At 36.9% G+C, this 8,973-nt stretch overlaps 1 pseudogene; it reads right to left on the bottom strand.

Annotated features, from left to right (window-relative positions):
* Positions 1–4,792: 4,792 nt before the first annotated feature.
* LOC127852663 (cholinesterase 2-like) lies at positions 4,793–8,089 on the bottom strand (annotated as a pseudogene).
* Between the last annotated feature and the right edge of the window lie 884 nt (positions 8,090–8,973).

Genomic DNA, 8,973 nt, shown 5'->3' with positions numbered 1-8,973 from the left:
GCGGTGTATATAAGACTTTTAGGTTAAAAAAGAACTAAACAATACTCTAATATTTGTTTTTTATTTAATATTAACTTAGCAACGTCCATTTTCAATCTTCATTTCAAAGTCATGACAAAGCCGAATGTCTTTCTTGAATAAGCTGCAGAGATAAGCGCAATGCGAACGTGACATGGACTTGTATCATCTATGTAAACGTGTAAATATATGCAATCAAATAACATAATGGTTCAATAAATACGACGGATAACAGAATAGCAAGGGTTAAAACTTATGCATTATCTATTTTTTTTAATGAAAGGGGCCTTTTCACGTTTTGTTAAATGGACAAAAGTTATGATATTTGTGAGGAAACAGTGATACTGAACATTAACCATGCTCTAAAATATCCATAGTATGCATCGTTTGACGATTTAAAAACCTGACAATTATAAAGCGTTGCAATGCAAAACGATTCAATAATTTGGAGAGTTCTGTTGTTGTCGTTATATTTTGGGATTCTACGAGGATTGCTTATATAAAGTATAAAATACATCACTAATTGAATGAGCACTGATGGCCGAGTGGTCTAAGCGATAGACGTTTACTCCAGGGTCAGTGGTTCAAGCCCAGTTGAGGGTTAATTTTTCTTTTTTAAATTTTATTCTTGTTTTTACTGGAACTTTTTAGATCCAATGTTTACATTAATTAATATAAAGCATTTAATGACAAACTTCAATACATGCCAAAAATCTGTGCAAATGACCCTTTAACGGTTTATGAATAATCAAGACATAATTTTCGGCTTTGTCTTATTTTACTTGCAAAAATTTTAATTTTCGTGTCATTTGGTGAAATTTGTATATTAAGGTGATACAGACTGATCTTAAACCATAAACATATATGTATTAAATCTCAGTTCATTGACTGACATTTGATCAAACTAGTAGAGAAAAATAAAGAACTTTATCGAATATAATACATCTCACCTAAGGAGCATTCACTAAAAAATGCAGGATAATGTTGAATAGTTAAAACTTGTGAATTCAAGATTTGCGTAAATCTACATTGATGAATACAATCTTGTGAAGTGACCATCCCTAAGGAACGGCCATTTCGAAGTATAACTTACATCAAATAGAACAAACACATATATTCAAATGATGAGGCATTGCGTTCAGTTTCGTTTGTGTAGAATGTTTCGCCATATTCAAAAATGCATGTATTTCATATGTCATAGAACGGCTGTCAGATACCCTACCTACATACGTCCAGTGTGAGCTGGTTGACCAGTATTAAGTGCGCATAACAGACTCGTACCCAGACCCTGGGGCCCGGGCCCCCCAGCTGGCTGTAGAGTTTGGGAAAAAATAATGAGCCGTCTTTGTGAGACAATAGTTGATGTAATACGTTAAGTAACACGTATTTTATCCCATCTTGTTCAAGACTAGTGTATTACCCGAAAGATACCCATCAGCGTCAATTTTGTCCGTTACCTTTTCTGTATTGTATCTGAACTATCAATAAATAAATAATAAAACCTTGGCACTCAATATTGTATGTTAGAAACTGTGTTCGGTGTTTTATAAGTGAAATCAATGAGTTTTGTAAAACATGACAGTTGCAAATCAAACATCTTTATTAACAGTTGTTCGCGTAGCGTAGCGAATAGCTCATGTTGTTGCTGAAAATTTCAAGTCGGTTCGTGCTATCTACGGAAAGCCTACTACCCGCCACCTATGCCGTATTCGCGCGAGAAAGTGTTGCATAATTTATTCAAGAGGTTTGAGTTGTCCAACAAATCGAAACATTATGTGAATATCGTGTTTAATGGAAAAGTTACGAACGGAGCTTATATAGAAAAGAATCAATAAACAATGATTGTTTTATACGTGTCGCGGAAAAGATTGTTTATGAATGATTAAAATACTCCTCTTTCTGCTGCGTCTTAATGACATAGTACAGGTCATTCATAATCTGAGGCTATTAATAGATTCGGGAAAACAACGCAAAAGTATAAGGTTACGCTTGTTTATATTCTCAATTTATAAAACGTTGAACATGAGTTCAACAATAACTTCAGGGATACGATATAAAATAACTAAAATGCTATATAATCGCCAAAACCGAATATAACAAACAATTAAATATAACACGAATGATCTATTTCGTAACCTCGTTCATGCTTCTACAGCGCGGATTTCTGGGAAACGTTCTTTTGTTCTCAACAGCTAGCGGCGATCTTTTGTATTTACGAGTGCAACCAACGCAATAGTAGAAGGTTAAGCTTGTTTATATTCACATTTCTCAATTTATAAAACGTTGGCATGAGTTCACCAATTACTACAGGTATACTATAGACAACCTCAAAAATGCTTTATAATCGCTAAAACCGAAAACAACTAATAAAAACAAGAACTCGTTTTAAAATGTAGTCGGCGTAAACGCTGACTTTGAAATAAAGTTTGCAATTTACTTTTTTAAATAAATAAATAAAATGAAAACACAAGTTTAACTATTGTGTGTTTTTGTCACTTGTAATTTGCATATTCACCACATGAAATGTGTGTTATCATTGTCAAACCACACATTAGTCTAAGTTGATAAAAATATACTACGGGAGTGCACATCATATGTGTCCTCACATGTCTTATTATGAGTATATTTCTTCACTATCGAAATATATCGTATATTAATATTTGATTTAAACGCAGTTTTCTTTCGACACATTTAAATCACACTTTCATAGCCGTTTTCATGCGAAAATGGTTCTTATGCGTTTCGGCCAGCGTTTCTTAAACCCAACATGTGCATTTGCGCAGTCAGGTCAGAGACGATGATGTTCGTTATAACATCACTCAATGTGTTATGGTGTCATTATGTATCTCCTGACCAGACTGAGAGATGCGCAGGCTGAGTGGGCTATATATATGATGGGCGCATATGGAATAAAACCCACTTTTGCATGACGAGGGTCATTAAAATCTCATTGCGAATTGTAAATGGCACATTTTAGCACAAAGCTTTTCGATACAAAATTGAATTCAAAATAGCAATCATGTAAAAAAAGGGCGTTCAGGAACGATTTCCAGACGTGCTGACCGAGTACGGTAAACATTGTGGTTGGATAATTAAACGATTTTCCTCTTATCGTGACACTATACTATTTCGGTAATGATTTTTTTCTCATCTTGAAAGCAAAAACTGAAATTCTGCGAGATAGATTTTAACGAGTAATTGTAACTGGGCCACAATTTGTGTCGCTTGAACATACAGAGAGTAGTCCGGCATTTCTTACACTGGACAGTTCAGAGGTTTGATCTCGAATCAGCCTATGAAATATTCAAATATATTCATGCGTGTCTGCTGACGTTATGTAAAAGTCATTAAGATGAAAACCTGAGTAAAACAGCTAAGCCGAAAAAGCGCATTAGTGCTCTATACCTATGTTTAGGTCAGCGTTGTTGAAAACGTGTGAACTGCTATAGTTACAAGTAATGCATAAACAGCAATGTACTGGTCAACAGGGCTGTCTTAATGACAACCTAATTCGTGAGTAAAAAATATTGCTCGCAGATTTATTTATTTATTTATTTTCATCAATGATTGAATTTGTATATGGTGTCAAAAATCAAAAGTTGTGTACAGGGAATTTTCATCATGAAATTATATTCTTAGTGAGATAGGTATTCGATATTCCAATAATATTCATTTAATATGAGGGTGATTGCAAATTGTATTTATATTCTGTTGCAACTACCATTTTCATAATACTTTCTATGCTTTCAGAACGTCCACAAAGGGCTAGGTTGTTGTTATTTTGTCTAAGTTATCTTTATGAAATAAATAGGATGATAAAACGTGCACACAAAGCTCGATCCGTGCGTTATGACACACTTTTTATAAATTTGAATGGCCTGTGTTCATTTCAAACTTGCGATTAATTTTGAAAAATGAATTGCGTCTTAAATTATGCAATAGCGAACAACTTTAATGCCTTCAGCGCTTTGATTTATATCTAGTTATCAAGGATTTAGTTGACTCATTAGGGGTTTAAATGTTTGTTGTTACCAATATCACATGGTAATAAATCCATATGTGTTATCTTCAACCAACATCGTGTGGTTAAAGATTGTGTGTATACTATTTGATGGAATCAAATGCAGTCTTAGAAAAGACGCGTAACACTTTCAAATAGATGATTCAAAGTCATTTCTAGCAGGGGCCAAATATTTGAAACACAATAGGGTTATCTTCGCATACTTTCATTGCAGTTCGCAGTTTTTGGCATATTACATTACAAAAAACCATGAATCACGTTGTTAATTTATCATCGAAAGCACTTTGCACACACCATACATACATAATTTTATAGCATATTAAGGTTTGTTCTGGAAAAGGTTAAAGCTCGTACATTTGTGTTAAACAGTTAATTAATTGTGTCTTAAAATTGCTAATAATATTAAACACACTAGTTGATGGTAATTTGCGGATTGTTAGTGTTACATTATTATGAAATATGAAACATTGCATAACTATTGGGTCTAGTTTACCTATTCCTAATATAGCCTGATATATTGTTTTGCTAATTTTTTCAACGTATATGGATACAGCAGCATGAAAGCGTTGCTTGTATAGTGCTTTATGACAGTTGAATATATATATATATATATATATATATATATATATATATATATATATATATATATATATATATATATATATATATATATATATATATATATATATATATACATTAGTAGTTTGCTTTAACAGAATCGAATACAATTGTGAGGGTTAATTGTCGCGATAATTATTTCCCAATTATTATTTCAGGTACGTGAACCGTCCCTGTGCCGTGTGGTTGGGGAGTCTCCATAAGGGTTATTGTCGGTATGAGGTCCGACCACAGCTGCATCCGGCGCGCTTGAAATCGAGACCCCGGAAGTGCTCCATGATTGGTGAACTGTAGGAAGCTCTGAGAGTGAAGGTCATACTCGGCCCAAGGAGCGTTGGTAAATCGGCGGGCGTCGCTCGGTTTGTTTGGGTCCCTGTGGATGTAAAACACATGCCTACTTGACTTTATAAATGTCCATCACTCGTTCAGTTTCACAATGTCCTTGGTGAATAGAGGTTGTTTTGAGGTCCAACAATCCTTGATTGAATCAATTTCAATTTTACATGTCACTCATTCTTTATCCAAAATTTCATATGAAGATTTCAGAAAAAAATCTTGATATGCCGGATATGAAGTGTCTTTCATAGCACTTTGAAATTTTGACATATACAGAAACACGTGTTCATACAGTCTTACTTGTTAATTGTTTTAAACAAGAATATCAGTGGAACTGATGGATGCTCCCCGATGATGCGCTTTGTCAATCTATGTGTTAATAACCACCTTAATAACAATCTATTATTAGCCTCTGTAACCTTGATCTCAGTGACCTCAAACCTCATCAAAAGGAAGAGGTCCATGCAAGGTACCTACATGCCAAATATGCAAGAGATCGGTAAAATATTGAAGGCGCTATGAGAAACTGTAACACAATTGTGACGGAAATATCTATTATTAGCCTCGTTGACCTTGACCCCAGTGACCTCAAAACTCATCAAAAGGTAGAGGTCCATGAAAGGTACCTACATGCTAAATATGTAAGAGATCGGAACAATATTGGAGGTGCTATGAAAAACTGTAACAATATTGTGACGGAAAATTCTATTATTAGCCTCGATGACCTTGACCCCAGTGACCTCAAACCTCATCAGAAGGTAGAGGTCCATGCAAGGTACCTACATGCCAAAAATGTTAGCGATTGGAAAAATATTGAAGGTGCTATGAGAAACTGTAACAAAAGTGTGACGGAAAAATCTATTATTAGCCCCGGTGACCTTGACATTGACCCCAGCGACCTCAAACCTCATGAAAAGGTAGAGGTCCATGCAAGGTACCTACATGCCAAATATGTAAGAGATCGGTAAAATATTGAAGGCGCTATGAGAAACTGTAACAAAAGTGTGACGGAAGGAAGGAAGGAAGTAAGGAAGGAACTACAAACTGGCAACTATAAGCTCCCCGAAAATTTTCGGGGAGCATAAAAAGGAATCTTTAAAGACATCCTAAGGATGCGCAATTCACATAGGCGTTAAAGAGAAGATACAAATACAACTTTCGAGAGAACGCACGGACGGACGGACAGACAAGTGAATTCTTAATGCCTCACATGAGGGGACATAACAACAACTTTTTTAATATTGAAAACTGACAACGTACCCGGACTTTGCGAAGTTCGTCCACATGGTAACCATGCCCCTGGCGAGTCGCCGCTCCTGTTCTGTGTAGTTTCCGGTACGTTGAGGTCCGGCGAACAGCGGATAGCAGAACACGAACTGAATGTCGTCTGCGTGGGTTGAACCTAGAAACAACAATGCAAATTTATGACAAAGCTACAAACCAGGAGGGTCGTGAAAAATTGTTTAAACGAATAAAAAACAATTCCGAAAAGTAGTGTACTGTATAAATTGCAATAATTTATGTAAGTATTTAGTACAGGCATCAATGGATTAAATATTATTTATAGCCATCGTCTGATACATATAAGTATGCATACACGAGTTATTGTTAAACTTATTTAATTACCTTGTATCCAGTTGGGTGTCGGTAGTATATGCGTGGTGGGAACAGCGCTCAGTTCGTACAAATACGTCTTCCCCTTCCGGAGCGCCGCGTGCCCTTTCACCGTGGACACGGCCGGAAAGAAGAACACCGAGTCACTCCAAATATTTATGGTACTGGACCATAGGGTGGCGCTGTCATTCGGATGCTGCCAGTCCGTGTACTCAAAATCAAGAAGGTTTCGCATTATGGCGGCAATGTTGTCGTTCTTTGGTTTGATGGCGTCAGAGATTGTATGAGGTATGATAATACCGGTAAACTGCGCTCGTGTTAAGTTAAAAGTGTTTATGTCTGTAACGTTAAGAGTAGATGACAAAGCAAACAGATTCAACACGCCGTCGAAATTGTTCATGCCAATAATAAGGTCCAAAGACGCGAAGAAATTTCGCGCGTTGTGAGTCTGAGAATCATTGCCAAACACTATTTCATGCGGGGACGCTATAAGAAAGTCCCGATCTACAACTGGTTTCCAATATGAAAATTCATCGTCTTGGAGTTGTCGTGGCGTCAGGGCGCGAATACATTCTAAAGGGTTCGGTGCCCGGTCGCAGCCTGTCTTGGAAATAAACGGATTCGCGTTTGGTGAAGGGTGGACACTCCAGCCAGCAAGCGCAGAACCACTCTGAGCAATTACACGCTGAAAAAAGCCTTGATTACCCGGATACAGAGACTGGAATACAACCGACGCTCCACCTGCCGATTCACCAAATATCGTGACATCATTGGGAATTTCCGGTGAAAGCTTGTATGTTATCGTGGACCCATTTGATTCCTAGGTGCTGATCCCAAAGTCCCTGATTACCCGGAAGTTTCCCATCGGCGCTCTGAATGAATCCGAACATTCCAAGCCTGTAGTTAACTGTAACCACGATGACGTTACCAAACGCGCTGATGCCTTCTCCTGGATAGTCTGAGGCTGCGCCTTGTACGAACCCGCCCCCGTAGATCCAAATCATCACCGGAAGTGAAACGTTCTTTTCAAATCTATGAGGTACATACACATTAAGTGTCAAACAGTCTTCCGTGAAGTTAATGTACCCTCCGTACACCTTAAAGTTCGCAGAAGAAGGAAAGCACGCCATAGGTACCTTGGTAGCGTCGAAAACGCTCAAAAATGGCGCCTTGGGGATCGGCTTCTTGAAGCAATTTTCGCCTGCTGTTGATTCTGCGAATGGAATACTGCGGAATGTCGACATCCGATACTGGCGTCCGTCCACATTAAGTGTCTCTTCCAGACCGGAAATAGGTCCCACGGGCGTCTGAACTGTGATACAAGCCGCACATTGAAACATAATCACTACAATCATCATACAAGCTGACGCACGCAAACAATAACATGTCATTTTAAACTATCAGCAACAATTCTTCCAACGAAGTTTGTAAGATGAATTTTATTATAATATAGCTGACTATTTAAATGTATCGCTCTTATCTGCGTTTGGTTACTTATATATTAAAAGGTATTACGAAACTGATATCACAAAAGAAATATGTGTCCTAAATTTTATCGTATGAATGCGATGGCAGTTACTAGGACATGTAGCATAAACAAAGTTATACACAAAAGTGTTTTTATTAATTATATCAATGTTTATATATATACATTATATATATATATATATATATATATATATATATATATATATATATATATATATATATATATATATATATATATATATATATATATGCGAAATTCGTTTTACTTCTATCGTACTAAGGTTTGCTTTCTTTATTAACGGAATCTGGTTAACGTTAACTTGAAAGGTGAAAATGCAATATGAGATCGACACACGGCAATTAAGGGGAAACATGATTGGATACGACAATATCCAACGACTATCGACAATGAACAAAGACACAAATGTTGCATCGATATGGAATCCTGTAAGTTTTTATACATGGAATGCCTCTTGTCGCAATTTGAGGTCGACACACGACAACCACCGACACAATATATGAAGTTTCGAGTGTCGAATTGTCGCGCTTATTTATGCCGAAAATGTTGCAATAAAAATTGAATGCATTTTGCCATTGTCAAGTGCCGTTGTTTATTTATGATTATCGCATCGTTTGTCGCGTTGTAACGAGCGTCGCCTTCGGAACGTGATGCCCGATGTTCAACTCGATGACGGACGACAAACGACACAACATTGCGTAAATATCGCGACTTGAACGACCGCGACCTGACAATGGGACGTTCTCTGTGAAAAAAGTGTTTAATGCATGTGCGTAAAGTGTCGTCCCATATAAGACTGTACAATCCGCACAGGCTAATTACCTACGAAACTTCCCGCTGATATTTTTCATTTCTAGAA

The sequence above is a fragment of the Dreissena polymorpha genome, chromosome 12, assembly GCF_020536995.1.
Source record: "Dreissena polymorpha isolate Duluth1 chromosome 12, UMN_Dpol_1.0, whole genome shotgun sequence".
In the NCBI taxonomy this organism is placed as follows: Eukaryota; Metazoa; Mollusca; class Bivalvia; order Myida; family Dreissenidae; genus Dreissena; species Dreissena polymorpha.
Note: the sequence above shows the minus strand (reverse complement) of the source record. Positions and strands in the feature narration are given on the sequence as shown.